Here is a 23,672-nt window from a genome sequence, read left to right as displayed (position 1 = left end):
CTTTCAATGTAGTATTCACTATTCCTCTCTATAATTACAGCATTGTTGCAGCTTTCATTGCACAACAGAGATTAACATTTTGTTGTTTAGTTCAAAGAATGGAAGAATGACAGAAGCTTCTGCCTTTCATAGTTGGGCAATATCATAGCATAAAAGATATGCTATGGATTCTTTTATCATATGATAATACATCTGTATGTATCGGAACCAATATTTAAAGTGTGTCTGTAATAATAAATTCTTGAAATATTCTGTAACGAATCATTATGAGTAGGGATGAGCGAATCGACTTCGGATGAAACATCCAAACTTGATTCACATAAAACATTGTTCTAATAGTGGTAACTTGGAACTGAACCCGAGTTCTGGAAATGTTTTTTTACAGTACAAATTAATTTATGTAGTTATTGTGCCAAGTCCTGTGAGACTTCACGAAGCAATAACTTTGGCTCATCTGAGCCAATACATTCTAATACTGTATGGAGCTCCGTACAGTATTAGAACAAAGTTTTATGTGAATCGACTTCGGATGTTTCATCCGAAGTCAATTCACTCATCCCTAATTATGAGTTTTAAAAAATGATTCAAATGAATTTTGGCATAATTTGTATCAAAATAGGGAACATTCTTGGTACAATTCAGACATTTTAGACATATTTATAAAACAAAAAAAGAAAAAAAAGAAAAATACACTGCACATTGCAGTGACTTATTTGGAAAGGAGGCTTTACTTAAGATGTAACATTTTGTGCCAAGTGTTGGCACAAAATTTTGTTGCAAGGTGAGTCAACCAAGTGTTGTTGTCTACATTTTAGACAGTATGAGGAATTTTACCAAATTGCTGCCAGGCCATTTAGTTCCATGTTTAGAGCCAACAATCTTCTGATCGCTTGTCTCATAGACCATAATAGAGAACTATTATAACTATTATGGTGTATGAGATTCTGATGCTTTTCTTGCTGAGCCGTGCCTTGTGCACAGCTTTACAGACAGTTCACCAGGAGAAGCTTGGGAACCTTCAGCAGACCCCAGGCTGTCATGGTAGCTGATCAAAGTCCTACAATTTTACTGTTGAGGCTCTGACCAGAAGGCTCCCTCTGTCCAACTCCACAGATGCTGCTATCACTATTGACTACGGCAACTGAGGGGTTAAATGACAGGGTTCAGTGTCAATGCTGATTCTGGTCATTGTAGCCAGGTGCCTGTTGTATTTTACAGCCAGCCCCCACCATGTATGGAGCAGGCTCAGAGCAGCAGCCTGCTACATATAGTCCCTTACACTTAGCATGTACATTATAATATATTAAGTGGTTAAAGACTACACCTTTACAAGCAACCATTTGCAATTGCACAGATACATTTAGAGTGGACCTGCCTTATCTCCTGAGAGGTCTGTTTTAGTAAATACTTAAAAAAACAATTCTGAAGCATCATTTTAAATTCTTCAGTATAAAATTCTTCTATATTTTTTTTTCTTATGAATAAATAGACAACTGGGCTTTACTATTCCCCTTGTCAAAAAGGTGTGTCCCTTCAGAGTATGACTCCATCAGCATTGACTGGACTATGTATAAGAAATTTCCTCCAACTATAGCAGCAACCACTTGTCAATTAATTTCTACATTTCTAGGAGGAATAACAGAGGAACAGAACAACCTAAATTTCTAAGAAAAAGATGCTCCAGAGCAAAAACAGTGAGATGACAGATCCACTTTAATTTGAACTATGTTACAGTATGTCTACAACTATGTAACTAGAAAAAAAAACAATTGGGGCAATTAATCAAATTGGTGTAAAGTAGAACTGGCTTAGTTGCCCAATGCAAACAATCAGATTCCTCCTTTCACTTTTGACAGTTGCTTTGGAAAATGAAAGGAGGAATCTGATTGGTTTCCATAGGCAACTAAGCCAGTTCTACTTTTCACCAGTTTGATAAATGACCCCCAATGTTTATTCTAATCTTGCAATCATATTCTCTCCAACAGATCCCTTTCTTCTTGTTAACTTAAAAAATGCATGCTTACTAGCAGTTGGTGACTGGTGTAAGGGAGTATGAGTCCTGGACTAGACTACACAGAGTTTGCTTCTAGTTTCACAGGCCATACAAAGGTCAGCATAGAAGCTGTAAATGCAACATTTTAAACATTTATGAGGGACTTCAACTACCCAGATATAGACTGGGAAACTAAAACTTGTATATCTCATAAAGGAAACAGGTTCTTGGCAATAACCAAAGACAATTACCTCTCCCAACTGGTTGAGGACCCGACTAGAAGGACGGGCATACTGGACATAGTATTAACCAATAGACCTGACAGAACAACAGATGTGCAGGTCTGGGGACACCTGGGAAATAGTGACCATAAAGTAATAACCTTCCAATTATCATTCAAAAGAGTGTTTCTTCAGGAAGGAACAAAAATACCAAACTTCAAAAAAGCTAAATTTAGCCAACTAAGAGAGGCCATAGGCCTAACTAACTGGACCAAAGTCCTCAAAAATAAAAATACAGTCACAAAATGGGATATTTTTAAAAGCATACTAAAATCTAATTGTGAGAGGTACATACCTTATGGGAATAAAAGGTTAAGGAACAAGAAAAAAAACTATGTGGATAAATAGAACTGTAAAGAAAGCAATAAATGACAAAAGAAAGCATTTAAATCACTAAAACAGGAGAGTAGCGAGGAAGCACTGAAAAACTATAAGGAAAAAATTGAATAATTAAAAAACAAATAAAACCAGCCAAACTAGAGACCGAGAGATTAATTGACAAAGAGTAGAGTTGAGCGGACACCTGGATGTTCGGGTTCGACGGGTTCGACCCGAACTTGACCCGAACCCCATTGAAGTCAGTGGGGACCCGAACTTTTGAGCACTAAAATGGCTGTAAAAATGTCATGGAAAGGGCTAGAGGGCTGCAAATGTCGTAAAAATGTGGTTAAGAGCATGGAAAGTGCTCTGCAAACAAATGTGGATAGGGAATGACTTTAAATAACAAAAAATATGTTAAAAAAATAAATAAAAATCTTGATCTAGGAGGACCAGGTCCATATGGAGTAGGAGGTTGAGGAGGCGATGGATGTGGCGGTGTAGGTGGAAGCGGCGGTGGAGGAGGAGGTAGCCTACACTGGTTTTTGGTTTTAATATTTATTTTTAAAATTAGGGTACACCCCAAAACATTGTGAAATATAACCTGTGATAACCCCCTCCAGTCATGCTAAACACACGTTCAGACAATACACTGGCTGCAGGGAAGGTCAGCACCTCCAAAGGGTAAATGGCAAGCTCAGGCCATGTGCCCAATTTGGAGACCCAGAAGTTGCAGGGGCTGACCCCTGTCAGTCAGTTTGTGTAGGCGTGTGCACACTTACTGCCCCACCATGTCGCACGTCCCCGTGATGTTCACAATCCAATTGGATATCTGCTCAGGGTTTCAGGCCGGAGAGGAAGCGTGAGAAAAAGAGACCAAATTTAAGGCATGATCCATTTTTTCACATTTAAAATTAGAGTTGAAATATGGGAGAAATTATTAAAGCATAAAAGTGTGACAACTTTTCAAAGTTTAAGCATTGAATGTAAGGATGTGGTGCGCATTAATTACTGAATAATTTATAAAATTTTATTCCCTGTTACCTATGCATAGCAGGTGTTTATTCAGGTCTAAAATTGTATAATGTCAACCCAAGAATGTAACAGAAAAATTATTGAAATTTATTAAGCTGTCAACTAGGTACAGGAGGGGTATATTACACACAAAAATTGGTGAATTTCACCAAAAAATGTAACTGACATTTATTATTATTTTTTCGGTCTACTAGGTATAGGAGTGGTACATCACACCCAAAAATTGGTGAATTTCACCAGAATATATAATTGTCAATTTATTTTTATCTTTTAACCTGTCTACTAGGTATAGCAGTGGTACTATACACCCAAAAAATTGTTTATTTCGCCAGAAGATGTAACTGACAATTTTTTTTATTTTTTTTTTACCGTTCCACTAGGTATAGCAGTGGTACTATACACACTAAAATTGGTGAATTTCACCCTAAAATGTAAATGACAATTTTTTTATTTTTTTTAACCGGCCTACTAGGTATAGCAGTGGTACTATACACCCAAAAATTGGTTAATTTAACCCGAAAAAGTAAATGACAATTTTTTTATTTTTTGTTTAACCTGTCTACTAAGTATAGCAGTGGTACTATACACCCAAAAATTGGTTAATTTAACCCGAAAAAGTAAATGACAATTTTTTTTTTTGTTTAACCTGTCTACTAGGTATAGCAGTGGTACTATACACCCAAAAATGTGTTAATTTCACCATAAAATGTAACTGACCATTTTATATATTTTTTTACCGGTCTACTAGGTATAGCAAAAAAAATATAATTGTCATTTACTTTTTCGAGTTAAATTAAGCAATATTTGGGTGTTCAGTACCACTGCTATACCTAGTAGACAGGTTAAAAAAAAAAATTGTCATTTGCATTTTCGGCTGAAATTCACCAATTTTGGTGTGTATAGTACTTTCAACCTGTCTATATAGCAGTGGTACTAAACACCAAAAAATGGCTGTATTTCAAATGGCTGTATTTCTAATGCCTGATTCAGACCCCTGTATGTAGGGGGGTATTTCACACGGTCTGAACCACTGTAGGCCTGAAGTAAATATTTCTTTGCCAAAAATGGCTGTATTTTAAATGGCTATATTTCAAATGCCTGATTCAAACCCCTGTATGTAGAGGGGTATCTCACAGTGCCTGAACCACTGTAGGCCTGAAGCAAATATATCTTTGCACAAAATGGCTCTATTTTAAATGGCTGTATTTCAAATGCCTGATTCAAACCCCTGTATATAAGCGGGTATCTCACACGGTCTGAACCAGTGTAGGCCTAAAGTAAATATATCTTTGCACAAAATGGCTGTATTTCAAATGGCTGTATTTCAAATGCCTGATTCAAACCCTTGTATGTAGAGGGGGTATCTTACAGGAGCTGAACCACTGTAGGCCTGAAATAAATATATCTTTGCACAAAATGGCTGTATTTCAAATGGCTGTATTTCTAATGCCTGATTAAAACCCCTGTATGTAGGGGGGTATCTCACACGGTCTGAACCACTGTAGGCCTGAAGAAAATATTTATTTTTCCCAAGATGGCTGTATTTTAAATGGCTGTATTTCAAATGCCTGATTCAAACCACTGTATGTAGAGGGGGTATCTCACAGGGCCTGAACCACTGTAGGCCTGAAGTAAATATATCTTTGCACAAAATGGCTGTATTTTAAATGGCTGTATTTCTAATGCCTGATTCAAACCCCTGTATGTAGTGGGATATCTCACACGGTCTAAACCACTTTAGGCCTGAATTAATTATATCTTTGCACAAAATGGCTGTATTTCAAATGGCTGTATTTCAAATGGCTGTATTTCAAATGCCTGATTCAAACCCCTGTATGTAGGGGGGTATCTCACACGGTCTGAACCAGTGTAGGCCTGAAGTAAATATATATTTGCACAAAATGGCTGTATTTCAAATGGCTGTATTTCTAATGCCTGATTCAATCCCCTGTATGTAGGGGGGTATCTCACACGGTCTGAACCACTGTAGGCCTGAAGTAAATAAATCTTTGCACAAAATGGCTGTATTTCAAATGGCTGTATTTCTAATGCCTGATTCAAACCCCTGTATGTAGAGGGTGTATCTTACAGGGCCTGAACCAAAAAAGTGTTTTTCAAACCCCAGAAAATGATGGGTGTATTTCTAGCTTAAAATGCACACTGTCTTATCAAGATGTTGTATATTGCTTAAATTCAGTTTTTTTTGGTAAGAGAAATATGAAAGATGTACCGTATTTTTCACCCTATATGACGTATCCCCCCCCGTATAGCAGTGCATCTTATGGGGCGAATGCTGCTGATTTTGCCGAATTTTCAATGATACACCCGCCGCGATGCCGCGCGGTGGGTGTATCAGCTGTGAGGGAGGAGGGGCTGGGGGCCGGCATCTGCTTTTATAATGACAGCGGGGCCTGTGCAGTGACTGTATTCTACTACATGGGCCCCGCACACTGTATAATCGTATCTGTAATAGTTAATTGTTATGTATATAATCGGGTAATCAGCGCCTGTATACTTACAACTACAAGCGCTCGGTAGCAGAGCAGAGGGAGGAGGCAGGCCGGGAGGACGGGCGCTGGCAGCGTGAGTCACTACGTCACGCGCCTGCGCCACCCACTTTATGAATGAAGCAGGCGGCGTGGGCACATGACATAGTGACTCACGCTGCCAGCGCCCGTCCTCCCGGCCTGCCTCCTCCCTCCTCTCTGCTACCGAGCGCTTGTAGTTGTAAGTATACAGGCGCTGATTACCCGATTATATACATAACAATTAACTATTACAGATACTATAATATACAGTGAGCGGGGCCCGTGTAGTAGAATACAGTCACTGCACGGGCCCCACTGTCATTATAAAAGCAAATGCAGGCCCCCAGGCCCTGTATTGAGGGTCATTCACTAAAGGGACACTTATGGAGGGGATCTGTGGATGACACATAGCATAAGATGCTATATATGTGTCATCCACAGATCCCCCCATAACTGTCATACACAGATCCCCATAACAGTGCCATCCAGAGACCCCAATAAGAGCCACCCCCAGATCCCCCATAAGTGTCACCCACAGATCCCCCATAAGTGTCACCCACAGATCCCCCATAAGTGTCACCCACAGATCCCCCATAACAGTGCGTCACCCACAGATCCCCCATAACAGTGCGCCATCCACAGATCCCCATAACAGTGTGCCATCCACAGACCACAATTAGTTCAAAACCCACCAAAAGCACACCTTTTGGTTCAAATTTATTTTTTTATTATTTTCCTCTTCAAAAACCTACGTGCATCTTATGGGCCGGTGCGTCTTATAGGGCGAAAAATGTGGTATATTACACTTGAATTTAATACTTGCAGATCTGGAAAATACTGTTTTTTGAAAGAAAAAAAAAGTGTGTTTTTCAAACCCCAGAAAATGATGGGTGTATTTCTACCTTAAATTGCACACTGACTAATACAGATGTTGTAGATTGCCCAAAAAAATCTTTTTTTTGGTAACAGAATATGAAAGCTGTATATATTAAACTTGAATTTAACACTTTGCGATCTGGAAAATACAGTTTTTTTAAAGAAAAAAAAAGTGTGTTTTTCAAACCCCAGAAAATGATGGGTGTATTTCTACCTTAAATTGCACACTGACTAATACAGATGTTGTAGATTGCCCAAAAAGTCTTTTATTGGTAACATAATATGAAAGCTGTATATATTAAACTTGAATTTAATAGTTTGCGATCTGGAAAATACTGTTTTTTGAAAAAAAAAAGTGTGTTTTTCAAACCCCAGAAAATGATGCACACGACCGTTTTTTTTAAAAGGAAAATGCAAATGTGATCGCACACTACATCCAGCACTCTGCCCTGCCTCCCTGCTGGATGAGACATTGGTGTACATTTTGGCCAAAGCGTAATAAGCCACTCACCGCGTCAAGGTCGTCTCATTTGAGTGGTCCCTAACACTAGTTCCTACCTGTTCATGGGTCATGACAGCCACACAAAGTCCAGGGAATGCAGGTCAGCGTGCAAGCCAAGCACACTCTGCTTTTAACCCCGTCTGGTGCCATTACAGCTTTCATCGGATCCAGGGATGCAAGTACCAACATGCATGCTGAGCCCACCATATACTTCTCCTGGAGCCAAATGGCTACTGGTAGGTTCTATATAAGCAGACTCAGTTTTATACTGACTTTAAAACCAGCCTCCAGGACAGATTGACTGGTCAGGTGTGCATGACTCAAAGGAGATCGCCAAGCCTCCAATATATGCTACAAAGAAAAAATGTGGGGGATTGGGTCAGCACAACCCGTATGTAGGTGCATATCACTATGGCGAAATACATATACAAACGGAAAATGCAAATGTGATCGCACACTACATCCAGCACTCTGCCCTGCTTCCATGCTGGATGAGACATTGGTGTACCACCCACATTTTTTCGTTTTGGTGTTCGCCTGGCCGTGCGGAGCCAAACAGATCCGTCCTGAATTACAATGCAAGTCAATGGGGACGGATCCGTTTGACGTTGACACAATATGGTGCAATTGCAAACGGATCCGTCCCCCATTTACTTTCAATGTAAAGTCAGGAGTCACCATGGGAACGCCTCTATGTTAGAATATACCATCGGATTTGAGTTAGATCGTGAAACTCAGATCCGACAGTATATTCTAACACAGAGGCGTTCCCATGGTGATGGGGACGCTTCAGGTTAAAATATACTAAAAGAACTGTGTACATGACTGCCCCCTGCTGCCTGGCAGGTGCTGACAGGCAGCAGGGGGCAGACCCCCCCTCCTCCCCTGTATTTAACTCATTGGTGGCCAGTGCTGACCCCCTCCCTCCCTTGTATTTAACACATTGGTGGCCAGTGCGGCCGACCCCCCCTCCCTCCCCCGTAGTTAACACAGCCGGCCCCCTCTATCCCCTGTAGTTAACACATTGGTGGCCAGTGCGGCCGCCCCCCCCTCCCTCCCTCCCCTGTAGTTAACACATTGGTGGCCAGTGCGGCCGGCCACCGCTCCCTCCCCTGTAGTTAACACATTGGTGGCCAGTGCGGCCGGCCCCCCCTCCCTCCCCTGTAGTTAACACATTGGTGGCCAGGGCGGCGGGCCCCCCCTCCCTCCCCTGTAGTATTGTAGATTCATTGGTGGCCAGTGGGCTCCCCCTCCCTCCCCCTCCTAATTAAAATCCCCCCCCATCATTGGTGGCAGCGGAGAGTACCGATCAGAGTCCCAGTTTAATCGCTGGGGCTCCGATCGGTAACCATGGCAACCAGGACGCTACTGCAGTCCTGGTTGCCATGGTTACTTAGCAATTTTTAGAAGCATTATACTTACCTGTGATGTCTGTGACCGGCCGGGCGCTCCTCCTACTGGTAAGTGACAGGTCTGTGCTATTAGCAATGCGCCACACATACCTTTCACTTACCAGTAGGAGGAGCGCCCGGCCGGACACAGACATCGCAGCCTCGCAGGTAAGTATAATGCTTCTAAAAATTGCTAAGTAACCATGGCAACCAGGACTGCAGTAGCGTCCTGGTTGCCATGGTTACCAATCGGAGCCCCAGCGATTAAACTGGGACTCCGATCGGTACTCTCCGCTGCCACCAAGTGATAGGGTGGAGATTTTAATTAGGAGGGGGAGGGAGGGGGGCCCACTGGCCACCAATGTGTTAACTACAGGGGAGGGAGGGGGGGCCGGCCGCACTGGCCACCAATGTGTTAACTACAGGGGAGGGAGGGGACCCATTGTTTTGAATGGGTCCATGAACCGTTGTCCATCAAAAAAATAGGACAGGTCCTATTTTTTTGACGGACAGGAAACACGGATCACGGATGCCGCTGCAAAACGGTGCATTTTCCGATTTTTTTAACACGGAACCATTGAAAGTCAATGGGTCCGCAAAAAAAAAACGGAAAACGGCACAACGGCCACGGATGCACACAAAGGTCGTGTGCATGAGGCCTAAATTGCACACTGACTAATACAGATGTTGGTGATTGCCCCCAAAAATTTTTTTGGGGTAACAGAATCTGAAAGATGTATATATTAAACTTGAATTTAACACTTGCAGATCTGGAAAATACTGTTTTTTGAAAAAAAATAAGTGTGTTTTTCAAACCCCAGAAAATGATGGGTGTATTTCTACCCTAAATTGCACACTAACTAATACAGATGTTGTAGATTGCCCAAAAAGTCTTTTTTTGGTAACAAAATATGAAAGCTGTATATATTAAATTTGAATTTAACACTTTGTGATCTGGAAAATACTGTTTTTTGAAAAAAGAAAATTGTCTTTTTCAAACCCCCGAAAATGATGGGTGTATTTCTACCTTAAATTGCACACTGACTAATACAGATGTTGTAGATTGCAAAAAAATCTTTTTTTGGTAACAGAATATGAAAGCTGTATATATTAAACTTGAATTTAACACTTGAAGATCTGGAAAATAATGTTTTTTGAAAAAAATGTGTGTTTTTCAAACCCCAGAAAATGATGGGTGTATTTCTACCTTAACCACCTCAGCCCCTATAGCTTAAACACCCTTAATGACCAGGCCACTTTTTACACTTCTGACCTACACTACTTTCACCGTTTACAAACGGAAAATGTAAATGTGATCGCACACTACATCCAGCACTCTGCCCTCCATGCTGGACGAGACATTGGTTTATATTTTGGCCAAAGCATAGTAAGCCACTCACCGCGTCAAGGCTGTCTCATGAGTGGTCCCTAACTCTTGTTCCTACCTGTTCATGGGCCATGACAGCCACATAAAATCCAGGGAATGCAGGTCAGCATGCAAGCCAAGTACACTTTGCTTGTAACCCCGTCCGGTGCCATTACAGCTTTCATCGGATCCAGGGATGCAAGTACCAACATGCATGCTGAACCCACCATATACTTCTCCTGGAGCCAAATGGCCAATGGTAGGCTCTATACAAGCAGACTCAGTTTTATACTGACTTTAAAACCAGCCTCAAGGACAGATTAACTGGTCAGGTGTGCAATGACTCCAAGGAGATCGCCACGCCTCCAATATATACTACAAAGAAAAAAATAAGGGGTTGGGTCAGCACAACCTGCCTGTAGGTGCAGATCGCTATGGCGAAATACATATACAAACGGAAAATGCAAATGTGATCGCACACTACATCCAGCACTCTGCCCTCCATGCTGGACGAGACATTGGTTTATATTTTGGCCAAAGCATAGTAAGCCACTCACCGCGTCAAGGCTGTCTCATGAGTGGTCCCTAACTCTTGTTCCTACCTGTTCATGGGCCATGACAGCCACATAAAATCCAGGGAATGCAGGTCAGCATGCAAGCCAAGTACACTTTGCTTGTAACCCCGTCCGGTGCCATTACAGCTTTCATCGGATCCAGGGATGCAAGTACCAACATGCATGCTGAACCCACCATATACTTCTCCTGGAGCCAAATGGCCAATGGTAGGCTCTATACAAGCAGACTCAGTTTTATACTGACTTTAAAACCAGCCTCAAGGACAGATTAACTGGTCAGGTGTGCAATGACTCCAAGGAGATCGCCACGCCTCCAATATATACTACAAAGAAAAAAATAAGGGGTTGGGTCAGCACAACCTGCCTGTAGGTGCAGATCGCTATGGCGAAATACATATACAAACGGAAAATGCAAATGTGATCGCACACTACATCCAGCACTCTGCCCTCCATGCTGGACGAGACATTGGTTTATATTTTGGCCAAAGCATAGTAAGCCACTCACCGCGTCAAGGCTGTCTCATGAGTAGTCCCTAACTCTTGTTCCTACCTGTTCATGGGCCATGACAGCCACATAAAATCCAGGGAATGCAGGTCAGCATGCAAGCCAAGTACACTTTGCTTGTAACCCCGTCCGGTGCCATTACAGCTTTCATCGGATCCAGGGATGCAAGTACCAACATGCATGCTGAACCCACCATATACTTCTCCTGGAGCCAAATGGCCAATGGTAGGCTCTATACAAGCAGACTCAGTTTTATACTGACTTTAAAACCAGCCTCAAGGACAGATTAACTGGTCAGGTGTGCAATGACTCCAAGGAGATCGCCACGCCTCCAATATATACTACAAAGAAAAAAATAAGGGGTTGGGTCAGCACAACCTGCCTGTAGGTGCAGATCGCTATGGCGAAATACATATACAAACGGAAAATGCAAATGTGATCGCACACTACATCCAGCACTCTGCCCTCCATGCTGGACGAGACATTGGTTTATATTTTGGCCAAAGCATAGTAAGCCACTCACCGCGTCAAGGCTGTCTCATGAGTGGTCCCTAACTCTTGTTCCTACCTGTTCATGGGCCATGACAGCCACATAAAATCCAGGGAATGCAGGTCAGCATGCAAGCCAAGTACACTTTGCTTGTAACCCCGTCCGGTGCCATTACAGCTTTCATCGGATCCAGGGATGCAAGTACCAACATGCATGCTGAACCCACCATATACTTCTCCTGGAGCCAAATGGCCAATGGTAGGCTCTATACAAGCAGACTCAGTTTTATACTGACTTTAAAACCAGCCTCAAGGACAGATTAACTGGTCAGGTGTGCAATGACTCCAAGGAGATCGCCACGCCTCCAATATATACTACAAAGAAAAAAATAAGGGTTGGGTCAGCACAACCTGCCTGTAGGTGCAGATCGCTATGGCGAAATACATATACAAACGGAAAATGCAAATGTGATCGCACACTACATCCAGCACTCTGCCCTCCATGCTGGACGAGACATTGGTTTATATTTTGGCCAAAGCATAGTAAGCCACTCACCGCGTCAAGGCTGTCTCATGAGTGGTCCCTAACTCTTGTTCCTACCTGTTCATGGGCCATGACAGCCACATAAAATCCAGGGAATGCAGGTCAGCATGCAAGCCAAGTACACTTTGCTTGTAACCCCGTCCGGTGCCATTACAGCTTTCATCGGATCCAGGGATGCAAGTACCAACATGCATGCTGAACCCACCATATACTTCTCCTGGAGCCAAATGGCCAATGGTAGGCTCTATACAAGCAGACTCAGTTTTATACTGACTTTAAAACCAGCCTCAAGGACAGATTAACTGGTCAGGTGTGCAATGACTCCAAGGAGATCGCCACGCCTCCAATATATACTACAAAGAAAAAAATAAGGGGTTGGGTCAGCACAACCTGCCTGTAGGTGCAGATCGCTATGGCGAAATACATATACAAACGGAAAATGCAAATGTGATCGCACACTACATCCAGCACTCTGCCCTCCATGCTGGACGAGACATTGGTTTATATTTTGGCCAAAGCATAGTAAGCCACTCACCGCGTCAAGGCTGTCTCATGAGTGGTCCCTAACTCTTGTTCCTACCTGTTCATGGGCCATGACAGCCACATAAAATCCAGGGAATGCAGGTCAGCATGCAAGCCAAGTACACTTTGCTTGTAACCCCGTCCGGTGCCATTACAGCTTTCATCGGATCCAGGGATGCAAGTACCAACATGCATGCTGAACCCACCATATACTTCTCCTGGAGCCAAATGGCCAATGGTAGGCTCTATACAAGCAGACTCAGTTTTATACTGACTTTAAAACCAGCCTCAAGGACAGATTAACTGGTCAGGTGTGCAATGACTCCAAGGAGATCGCCACGCCTCCAATATATACTACAAAGAAAAAAATAAGGGGTTGGGTCAGCACAACCTGCCTGTAGGTGCAGATCGCTATGGCGAAATACATATACAAACGGAAAATGCAAATGTGATCGCACACTACATCCAGCACTCTGCCCTCCATGCTGGACGAGACATTGGTTTATATTTTGGCCAAAGCATAGTAAGCCACTCACCGCGTCAAGGCTGTCTCATGAGTGGTCCCTAACTCTTGTTCCTACCTGTTCATGGGCCATGACAGCCACATAAAATCCAGGGAATGCAGGTCAGCATGTAAGCCAAGTACACTTTGCTTGTAACCCCGTCCGGTGCCATTACAGCTTTCATCGGATCCAGGGATGCAAGTACCAACATGCATGCTGAACCCACCATATACTTCTCCTGGAGCCAAATGGCCAATGGTAGGCTCTATACAAGCAGACTCAGTTTTATACTGACTTTAAAACCAGCCTCAAGGACAGATTAACTGGTCAGGTGTGCAATGACTCCAAGGAGATCGCCACGCCTCCAATATATACTACAAAGAAAAAAATAAGGGGTTGGGTCAGCACAACCTGCCTGTAGGTGCAGATCGCTATGGCGAAATACATATACAAACGGAAAATGCAAATGTGATCGCACACTACATCCAGCACTCTGCCCTCCATGCTGGACGAGACATGGCGTGGCGATCTCCTTGGAGTCATTGCACACCTGACCAGTTAATCTGTCCTTGAGGCTGGTTTTAAAGTCAGTATAAAACTGAGTCTGCTTGTATAGAGCCTACCATTGGCCATTTGGCTCCAGGAGAAGTATATGGTGGGTTCAGCATGCATGTTGGTACTTGCATCCCTGGATCCGATGAAAGCTGTAATGGCACCGGACGGGGTTACAAGCAAAGTGTACTTGGCTTGCATGCTGACCTGCATTCCCTGGATTTTATGTGGCTGTCATGGCCCATGAACAGGTAGGAACAAGAGTTAGGGACCACTCATGAGACAGCCTTGACGCGGTGAGTGGCTTACTATGCTTTGGCCAAAATATAAACCAATGTCTCGTCCAGCATGGAGGGCAGAGTGCTGGATGTAGTGTGCGATCACATTTGCATTTTCCGTTTGTATATGTATTTCGCCATAGCGATCTGCACCTACAGGCAGGTTGTGCTGACCCAACCCCTTATTTTTTTCTTTGTAGTATATATTGGAGGCGTGGCGATCTCCTTGGAGTCATTGCACACCTGACCAGTTAATCTGTCCTTGAGGCTGGTTTTAAAGTCAGTATAAAACTGAGTCTGCTTGTATAGAGCCTACCATTGGCCATTTGGCTCCAGGAGAAGTATATGGTGGGTTCAGCATGCATGTTGGTACTTGCATCCCTGGATCCGATGAAAGCTGTAATGGCACCGGACGGGGTTACAAGCAAAGTGTACTTGGCTTGCATGCTGACCTGCATTCCCTGGATTTTATGTGGCTGTCATGGCCCATGAACAGGTAGGAACAAGAGTTAGGGACCACTCATGAGACAGCCTTGACGCGGTGAGTGGCTTACTATGCTTTGGCCAAAATATAAACCAATGTCTCGTCCAGCATGGAGGGCAGAGTGCTGGATGTAGTGTGCGATCACATTTGCATTTTCCGTTTGTATATGTATTTCGCCATAGCGATCTGCACCTACAGGCAGGTTGTGCTGACCCAACCCCTTATTTTTTTCTTTGTAGTATATATTGGAGGCGTGGCGATCTCCTTGGAGTCATTGCACACCTGACCAGTTAATCTGTCCTTGAGGCTGGTTTTAAAGTCAGTATAAAACTGAGTCTGCTTGTATAGAGCCTACCATTGGCCATTTGGCTCCAGGAGAAGTATATGGTGGGTTCAGCATGCATGTTGGTACTTGCATCCCTGGATCCGATGAAAGCTGTAATGGCACCGGACGGGGTTACAAGCAAAGTGTACTTGGCTTGCATGCTGACCTGCATTCCCTGGATTTTATGTGGCTGTCATGGCCCATGAACAGGTAGGAACAAGAGTTAGGGACCACTCATGAGACAGCCTTGACGCGGTGAGTGGCTTACTATGCTTTGGCCAAAATATAAACCAATGTCTCGTCCAGCATGGAGGGCAGAGTGCTGGATGTAGTGTGCGATCACATTTGCATTTTCCGTTTGTATATGTATTTCGCCATAGCGATCTGCACCTACAGGCAGGTTGTGCTGACCCAACCCCTTATTTTTTTCTTTGTAGTATATATTGGAGGCGTGGCGATCTCCTTGGAGTCATTGCACACCTGACCAGTTAATCTGTCCTTGAGGCTGGTTTTAAAGTCAGTATAAAACTGAGTCTGCTTGTATAGAGCCTACCATTGGCCATTTGGCTCCAGGAGAAGTATATGGTGGGTTCAGCATGCATGTTGGTACTTGCATCCCTGGATCCGATGAAAGCTGTAATGGCACCGGACGGGGTTACAAGCAAAGTGTACTTGGCTTGCATGCTGACCTGCATTCCCTGGATTTTATGTGGCTGTCATGGCCCATGAACAGGTAGGAACAAGAGTTAGGGACCACTCATGAGACAGCCTTGACGCGGTGAGTGGCTTACTATGCTTTGGCCAAAATATAAACCAATGTCTCGTCCAGCATGGAGGGCAGAGTGCTGGATGTAGTGTGCGATCACATTTGCATTTTCCGTTTGTATATGTATTTCGCCATAGCGATCTGCACCTACAGGCAGGTTGTGCTGACCCAACCCCTTATTTTTTTCTTTGTAGTATATATTGGAGGCGTGGCGATCTCCTTGGAGTCATTGCACACCTGACCAGTTAATCTGTCCTTGAGGCTGGTTTTAAAGTCAGTATAAAACTGAGTCTGCTTGTATAGAGCCTACCATTGGCCATTTGGCTCCAGGAGAAGTATATGGTGGGTTCAGCATGCATGTTGGTACTTGCATCCCTGGATCCGATGAAAGCTGTAATGGCACCGGACGGGGTTACAAGCAAAGTGTACTTGGCTTGCATGCTGACCTGCATTCCCTGGATTTTATGTGGCTGTCATGGCCCATGAACAGGTAGGAACAAGAGTTAGGGACCACTCATGAGACAGCCTTGACGCGGTGAGTGGCTTACTATGCTTTGGCCAAAATATAAACCAATGTCTCGTCCAGCATGGAGGGCAGAGTGCTGGATGTAGTGTGCGATCACATTTGCATTTTCCGTTTGTATATGTATTTCGCCATAGCGATCTGCACCTACAGGCAGGTTGTGCTGACCCAACCCCTTATTTTTTTCTTTGTAGTATATATTGGAGGCGTGGCGATCTCCTTGGAGTCATTGCACACCTGACCAGTTAATCTGTCCTTGAGGCTGGTTTTAAAGTCAGTATAAAACTGAGTCTGCTTGTATAGAACCTACCATTGGCCATCTGGCTCCAGGAGAAGTATATGGTGGGTACAGCATGCATGTTGGTACTTGCATCCCTGGATCCGATGAAAGCTGTAATGGCACCGGACGGGGTTACAAGCAAAGTGTACTTGGCTTGCATGCTGACCTGCATTCCCTGGATTTTATGTGGCTGTCATGGCCCATGAACAGGTAGGAACAAGAGTTAGGGACCACTCATGAGACAGCCTTGACGCGGTGAGTGGCTTACTATGCTTTGGCCAAAATATAAACCAATGTCTCGTCCAGCATGGAGGGCAGAGTGCTGGATGTAGTGTGCGATCACATTTGCATTTTCCGTTTGTATATGTATTTCGCCATAGCGATCTGCACCTACAGGCAGGTTGTGCTGACCCAACCCCTTATTTTTTTCTTTGTAGTATATATTGGAGGCGTGGCGATCTCCTTGGAGTCATTGCACACCTGACCAGTTAATCTGTCCTTGAGGCTGGTTTTAAAGTCAGTATAAAACTGAGTCTGCTTGTATAGAACCTACCATTGGCCATTTGGCTCCAGGAGAAGTATATGGTGGGTTCAGCATGCATGTTGGTACTTGCATCCCTGGATCCGATGAAAGCTGTAATGGCACCGGACGGGGTTACAAGCAAAGTGTACTTGGCTTGCATGCTGACCTGCATTCCCTGGATTTTATGTGGCTGTCATGGCCCATGAACAGGTAGGAACAAGAGTTAGGGACCACTCATGAGACAGCCTTGACGCGGTGAGTGGCTTACTATGCTTTGGCCAAAATATAAACCAATGTCTCGTCCAGCATGGAGGGCAGAGTGCTGGATGTAGTGTGCGATCACATTTGCATTTTCCGTTTGTATATGTATTTCGCCATAGCGATCTGCACCTACAGGCAGGTTGTGCTGACCCAACCCCTTATTTTTTTCTTTGTAGTATATATTGGAGGCGTGGCGATCTCCTTGGAGTCATTGCACACCTGACCAGTTAATCTGTCCTTGAGGCTGGTTTTAAAGTCAGTATAAAACTGAGTCTGCTTGTATAGAGCCTACCATTGGCCATTTGGCTCCAGGAGAAGTATATGGTGGGTTCAGCATGCTTGTTGGTACTTGCATCCCTGGATCCGATGAAAGCTGTAATGGCACCGGACGGGGTTACAAGCAAAGTGTACTTGGCTTGCATGCTGACCTGCATTCCCTGGATTTTATGTGGCTGTCATGGCCCATGAACAGGTAGGAACAAGAGTTAGGGACCACTCATGAGACAGCCTTGACGCGGTGAGTGGCTTACTATGCTTTGGCCAAAATATAAACCAATGTCTCGTCCAGCATGGAGGGCAGAGTGCGGGATGTAGTGTGCGATCACATTTGCATTTTCCGTTTGTATATGTATTTTGCCATAGCGATCTGCACCTACAGGCAGGTTGTGCTGACCCAACCCCTTATTTTTTTCTTTGTAGTATATATTGGAGGCGTGGCGATCTCCTTGGAGTCATTGCACACCTGACCAGTTAATCTGTCCTTGAGGCTGGTTTTAAAGTCAGTATAAAACTGAGTCTGCTTGTATAGAACCTACCATTGGCCATTTGGCTCCAGGAGAAGTATATGGTGGGTTCAGCATGCATGTTGGTACTTGCATCCCTGGATCCGATGAAAGCTGTAATGGCACCGGACGGGGTTACAAGCAAAGTGTACTTGGCTTGCATGCTGACCTGCATTCCCTGGATTTTATGTGGCTGTCATGGCCCATGAACAGGTAGGAACAAGAGTTAGGGACCACTCATGAGACAGCCTTGACGCGGTGAGTGGCTTACTATGCTTTGGCCAAAATATAAACCAATGTCTCGTCCAGCATGGAGGGCAGAGTGCTGGATGTAGTGTGCGATCACATTTGCATTTTCCGTTTGTATATGTATTTCGCCATAGCGATCTGCACCTACAGGCAGGTTGTGCTGACCCAACCCCTTATTTTTTTCTTTGTAGTATATATTGGAGGCGTGGCGATCTCCTTGGAGTCATTGCACACCTGACCAGTTAATCTGTCCTTGAGGCTGGTTTTAAAGTCAGTATAAAACTGAGTCTGCTTGTATAGAACCTACCATTGGCCATTTGGCTCCAGGAGAAGTATATGGTGGGTTCAGCATGCATGTTGGTACTTGCATCCCTGGATCCGATGAAAGCTGTAATGGCACCGGACGGGGTTACAAGCAAAGTGTACTTGGCTTGCATGCTGACCTGCATTCCCTGGATTTTATGTGGCTGTCATGGCCCATGAACAGGTAGGAACAAGAGTTAGGGACCACTCATGAGACAGCCTTGACGCGGTGAGTGGCTTACTATGCTTTGGCCAAAATATAAACCAATGTCTCGTCCAGCATGGAGGGCAGAGTGCTGGATGTAGTGTGCGATCACATTTGCATTTTCCGTTTGTATATGTATTTCGCCATAGCGATCTGCACCTACAGGCAGGTTGTGCTGACCCAACCCCTTATTTTTTTCTTTGTAGTATATATTGGAGGCGTGGCGATCTCCTTGGAGTCATTGCACACCTGACCAGTTAATCTGTCCTTGAGGCTGGTTTTAAAGTCAGTATAAAACTGAGTCTGCTTGTATAGAGCCTACCATTGGCCATTTGGCTCCAGGAGAAGTATATGGTGGGTTCAGCATGCATGTTGGTACTTGCATCCCTGGATCCGATGAAAGCTGTAATGGCACCGGACGGGGTTACAAGCAAAGTGTACTTGGCTTGCATGCTGACCTGCATTCCCTGGATTTTATGTGGCTGTCATGGCCCATGAACAGGTAGGAACAAGAGTTAGGGACCACTCATGAGACAGCCTTGACGCGGTGAGTGGCTTACTATGCTTTGGCCAAAATATAAACCAATGTCTCGTCCAGCATGGAGGGCAGAGTGCTGGATGTAGTGTGCGATCACATTTGCATTTTCCGTTTGTATATGTATTTCGCCATAGCGATCTGCACCTACAGGCAGGTTGTGCTGACCCAACCCCTTATTTTTTTCTTTGTAGTATATATTGGAGGCGTGGCGATCTCCTTGGAGTCATTGCACACCTGACCAGTTAATCTGTCCTTGAGGCTGGTTTTAAAGTCAGTATAAAACTGAGTCTGCTTGTATAGAACCTACCATTGGCCATTTGGCTCCAGGAGAAGTATATGGTGGGTTCAGCATGCATGTTGGTACTTGCATCCCTGGATCCGATGAAAGCTGTAATGGCACCGGACGGGGTTACAAGCAAAGTGTACTTGGCTTGCATGCTGACCTGCATTCCCTGGATTTTATGTGGCTGTCATGGCCCATGAACAGGTAGGAACAAGAGTTAGGGACCACTCATGAGACAGCCTTGACGCGGTGAGTGGCTTACTATGCTTTGGCCAAAATATAAACCAATGTCTCGTCCAGCATGGAGGGCAGAGTGCTGGATGTAGTGTGCGATCACATTTGCATTTTCCGTTTGTATATGTATTTCGCCATAGCGATCTGCACCTACAGGCAGGTTGTGCTGACCCAACCCCTTATTTTTTTCTTTGTAGTATATATTGGAGGCGTGGCGATCTCCTTGGAGTCATTGCACACCTGACCAGTTAATCTGTCCTTGAGGCTGGTTTTAAAGTCAGTATAAAACTGAGTCTGCTTGTATAGAGCCTACCATTGGCCATTTGGCTCCAGGAGAAGTATATGGTGGGTTCAGCATGCATGTTGGTACTTGCATCCCTGGATCCGATGAAAGCTGTAATGGCACCGGACGGGGTTACAAGCAAAGTGTACTTGGCTTGCATGCTGACCTGCATTCCCTGGATTTTATGTGGCTGTCATGGCCCATGAACAGGTAGGAACAAGAGTTAGGGACCACTCATGAGACAGCCTTGACGCGGTGAGTGGCTTACTATGCTTTGGCCAAAATATAAACCAATGTCTCGTCCAGCATGGAGGGCAGAGTGCTGGATGTAGTGTGCGATCACATTTGCATTTTCCGTTTGTATATGTATTTCGCCATAGCGATCTGCACCTACAGGCAGGTTGTGCTGACCCAACCCCTTATTTTTTTCTTTGTAGTAAATATTGGAGGCGTGGCGATCTCCTTGGAGTCATTGCACACCTGACCAGTTAATCTGTCCTTGAGGCTGGTTTTAAAGTCAGTATAAAACTGAGTCTGCTTGTATAGAGCCTACCATTGGCCATTTGGCTCCAGGAGAAGTATATGGTGGGTTCAGCATGCATGTTGGTACTTGCATCCCTGGATCCGATGAAAGCTGTAATGGCACCGGACGGGGTTACAAGCAAAGTGTACTTGGCTTGCATGCTGACCTGCATTCCCTGGATTTTATGTGGCTGTCATGGCCCATGAACAGGTAGGAACAAGAGTTAGGGACCACTCATGAGACAGCCTTGACGCGGTGAGTGGCTTACTATGCTTTGGCCAAAATATAAACCAATGTCTCGTCCAGCATGGAGGGCAGAGTGCTGGATGTAGTGTGCGATCACATTTGCATTTTCCGTTTGTATATGTATTTCGCCATAGCGATCTGCACCTACAGGCAGGTTGTGCTGACCCAACCCCTTATTTTTTACTTTCACCGTTTATTGCTCGGTCATGCAACTTACCACCCAAATGAATTTTACCTCCTTTTCTTCTCACTAATAGAGATTTCATTTGGTGGTATTTCATTGCTGCTGACATTTTTACTTTTTTTGATATTAATCGAAATTTAACGATTTTTTTGCAAAAAAATGAAATTTTTTACTTTCAGTTGTAAAATTTTGCAAAAAAAACGACATCCATATATAAATTTTTCTCTAAATTTATTGTTCTACATGTCTGATAAAATAAAATGTTTGGGTAAAAAAAAAATGGTTTGGGTAAAAGTTATAGCTTTTACAAACTATGGTACAAAAATGTGAATTTCCGCTTTTTGAAGCAGCTCTGACTTTCTGAGCACCTGTCATGTTTCCTGAGGTTCTACAATGCCCAGACAGTACAAACACCCCACAAATGACCCCATTTCGGAAAGTAGACACCCTAAGGTATTCGCTGATGGGCATAATGAGTTCATAGAACTTTTTATTTTTTGTCACAAGTTAGCGGAAAATGATGATTTTTTTTTTTTTTTCTTACAAAGTCTCATATTCCACTAAATTGTGACAAAAAATAAAAACTTCTATGAACTCACTATGCCCATCAGCGAATACCTTGGGGTGTCTTCTTTCCAAAATGGGGTCACTTGTGGGATAGTTATACTGCCCTGGCATTCTAGGGGCCCAAATGTGTGGTAAGAAGTTTGAAATCAAAATGTGTAAAAAATGACCGGTGAAATCCGAAAGGTGCTCTTTGGAATGTGGGCCCCTTTGCCCACCTAGGCTGCAAAAAAGTGCCACACATGTGGTATCGCCGTACTCAGGAGAAGTTGGGGAATGTGTTTTGGGGTGTCCTTTTACATATACTCATGCTGGGTGAGATAAATATCTTGGTCAAATGCCAACTTTGTATAAAAAAATGGGAAAAGTTATCTTTTGCCAAGATATTTTCCCTGTGGGTTTTAAAATTTGCCTGTCTATTGAAGTCTATGCCGGTTCGCCCGTTCGCGAACATTTGCGTAAATTCGTGTTCGCCGTTCGCGAACGGAAAATTTTATGTTCGCGACATCTCTATATATCAGCATGGCTTCATGAGGGATCGGTCATGTCAAACTATATTAATCAGTTTCTATGAGGAGGTAAGTTCTAGACTTGACAACGGCGAATCAATAGATGTTGTATATCTGGACTTCTCCAAAGCATTTGACACTGTACCACATAAAAGGTTAGTATATAAAATGAGAATGCTTGGACTAGGAGAAAATGTCTGTATGTGGGTAAGTAACTGGCTCAGTGATAGAAAACAGAGTGTGGTTATTAACGGTACACACTCAGATTGGGTTACGGTCACTAGTGAAGTACCTCAGGGGTCAGTATTGGGCCCTATTATCTTCAATATATTTATTAATGACCTTGTAGGAGGCTTGCACAGTAAAATATAAATTTTTGCAGAGAACACTAAACTGTGCAAAGTAATTGACACGGAAGAGGACAGTATACTGCTACAGATGGATCTGGATAGATTGGAGGCTTGGGCAGATAAGTGGCAGATGAGGTTTCACACTGACAAATGTCAGGTTATGCACATGGGAAGGAATAATTCAAGTCACCCGTACATACTAAATGGTAAAACACTGGGTAACACTGACATGGAAAAGGACCTAGGAATTTTAGTGAACAGCAAACTATGCTGTAAAATCCAGTGTCAGGCAGCTGCTGCCAAGGCCAATAAGATAATGGTTGCATCAAAAGTGGCATAGATGCCCGTGATGAGAACATAGTCCTACCACTTTACAAATCACTAGTCAGACCACACATGGAGTACTGTGTACGGTTCTGGGCTCCTGTGAACAAGGCAGACATAGCATAGCTGGAGAGGGTACAGAGGAGGACATCTAAAGTAATAACTGAAATGGGGGGACTACAGTACACTGAAAGATTATCAACATTAGGCTTATTCACCTTAGAAAAATGATGACTGAGGGGAGATCTAATAACTATGTATAAATATATCAGGGGTCCCTACAGAGGTCTCTCCCATCATCTATTTATCCCCAGGACTGTAACTGTGACAAGGGGACATCATCTGCGTCTGGAGGAAAGAAGGTTTGTACACAAACATAGAATATAATTATTTATGGTAAGAGCAGTGAGACTATGGAACTCTCTGCCTGAGGAGGTGGTGATGGTGAGTTCACTAAAAGAGTTCGAGGGGCCTGGATTTATTTCTGGAGTGTAATAATGCAGTGTCCCACTACCCTCGTGGGTACTGCAAAGTTGTTGTATTATGCTTTGCATTTCTTATATAGCCTGTCTTGTGCTGCCGTGCATCTTTATGTATAATTGGAGATTTTCCTATCTATAGTTCTGGAAAATATAGATTTTATTAAGGACACGAGGCAAGCATTATGCGTTACTT

Source organism: Bufo bufo, chromosome 3, assembly GCF_905171765.1.
Source record: "Bufo bufo chromosome 3, aBufBuf1.1, whole genome shotgun sequence".
In the NCBI taxonomy this organism is placed as follows: Eukaryota; Metazoa; Chordata; class Amphibia; order Anura; family Bufonidae; genus Bufo; species Bufo bufo.
The sequence above is the reverse complement of the archived record's forward strand: the minus strand, read 5'-3'. Positions refer to the sequence as shown.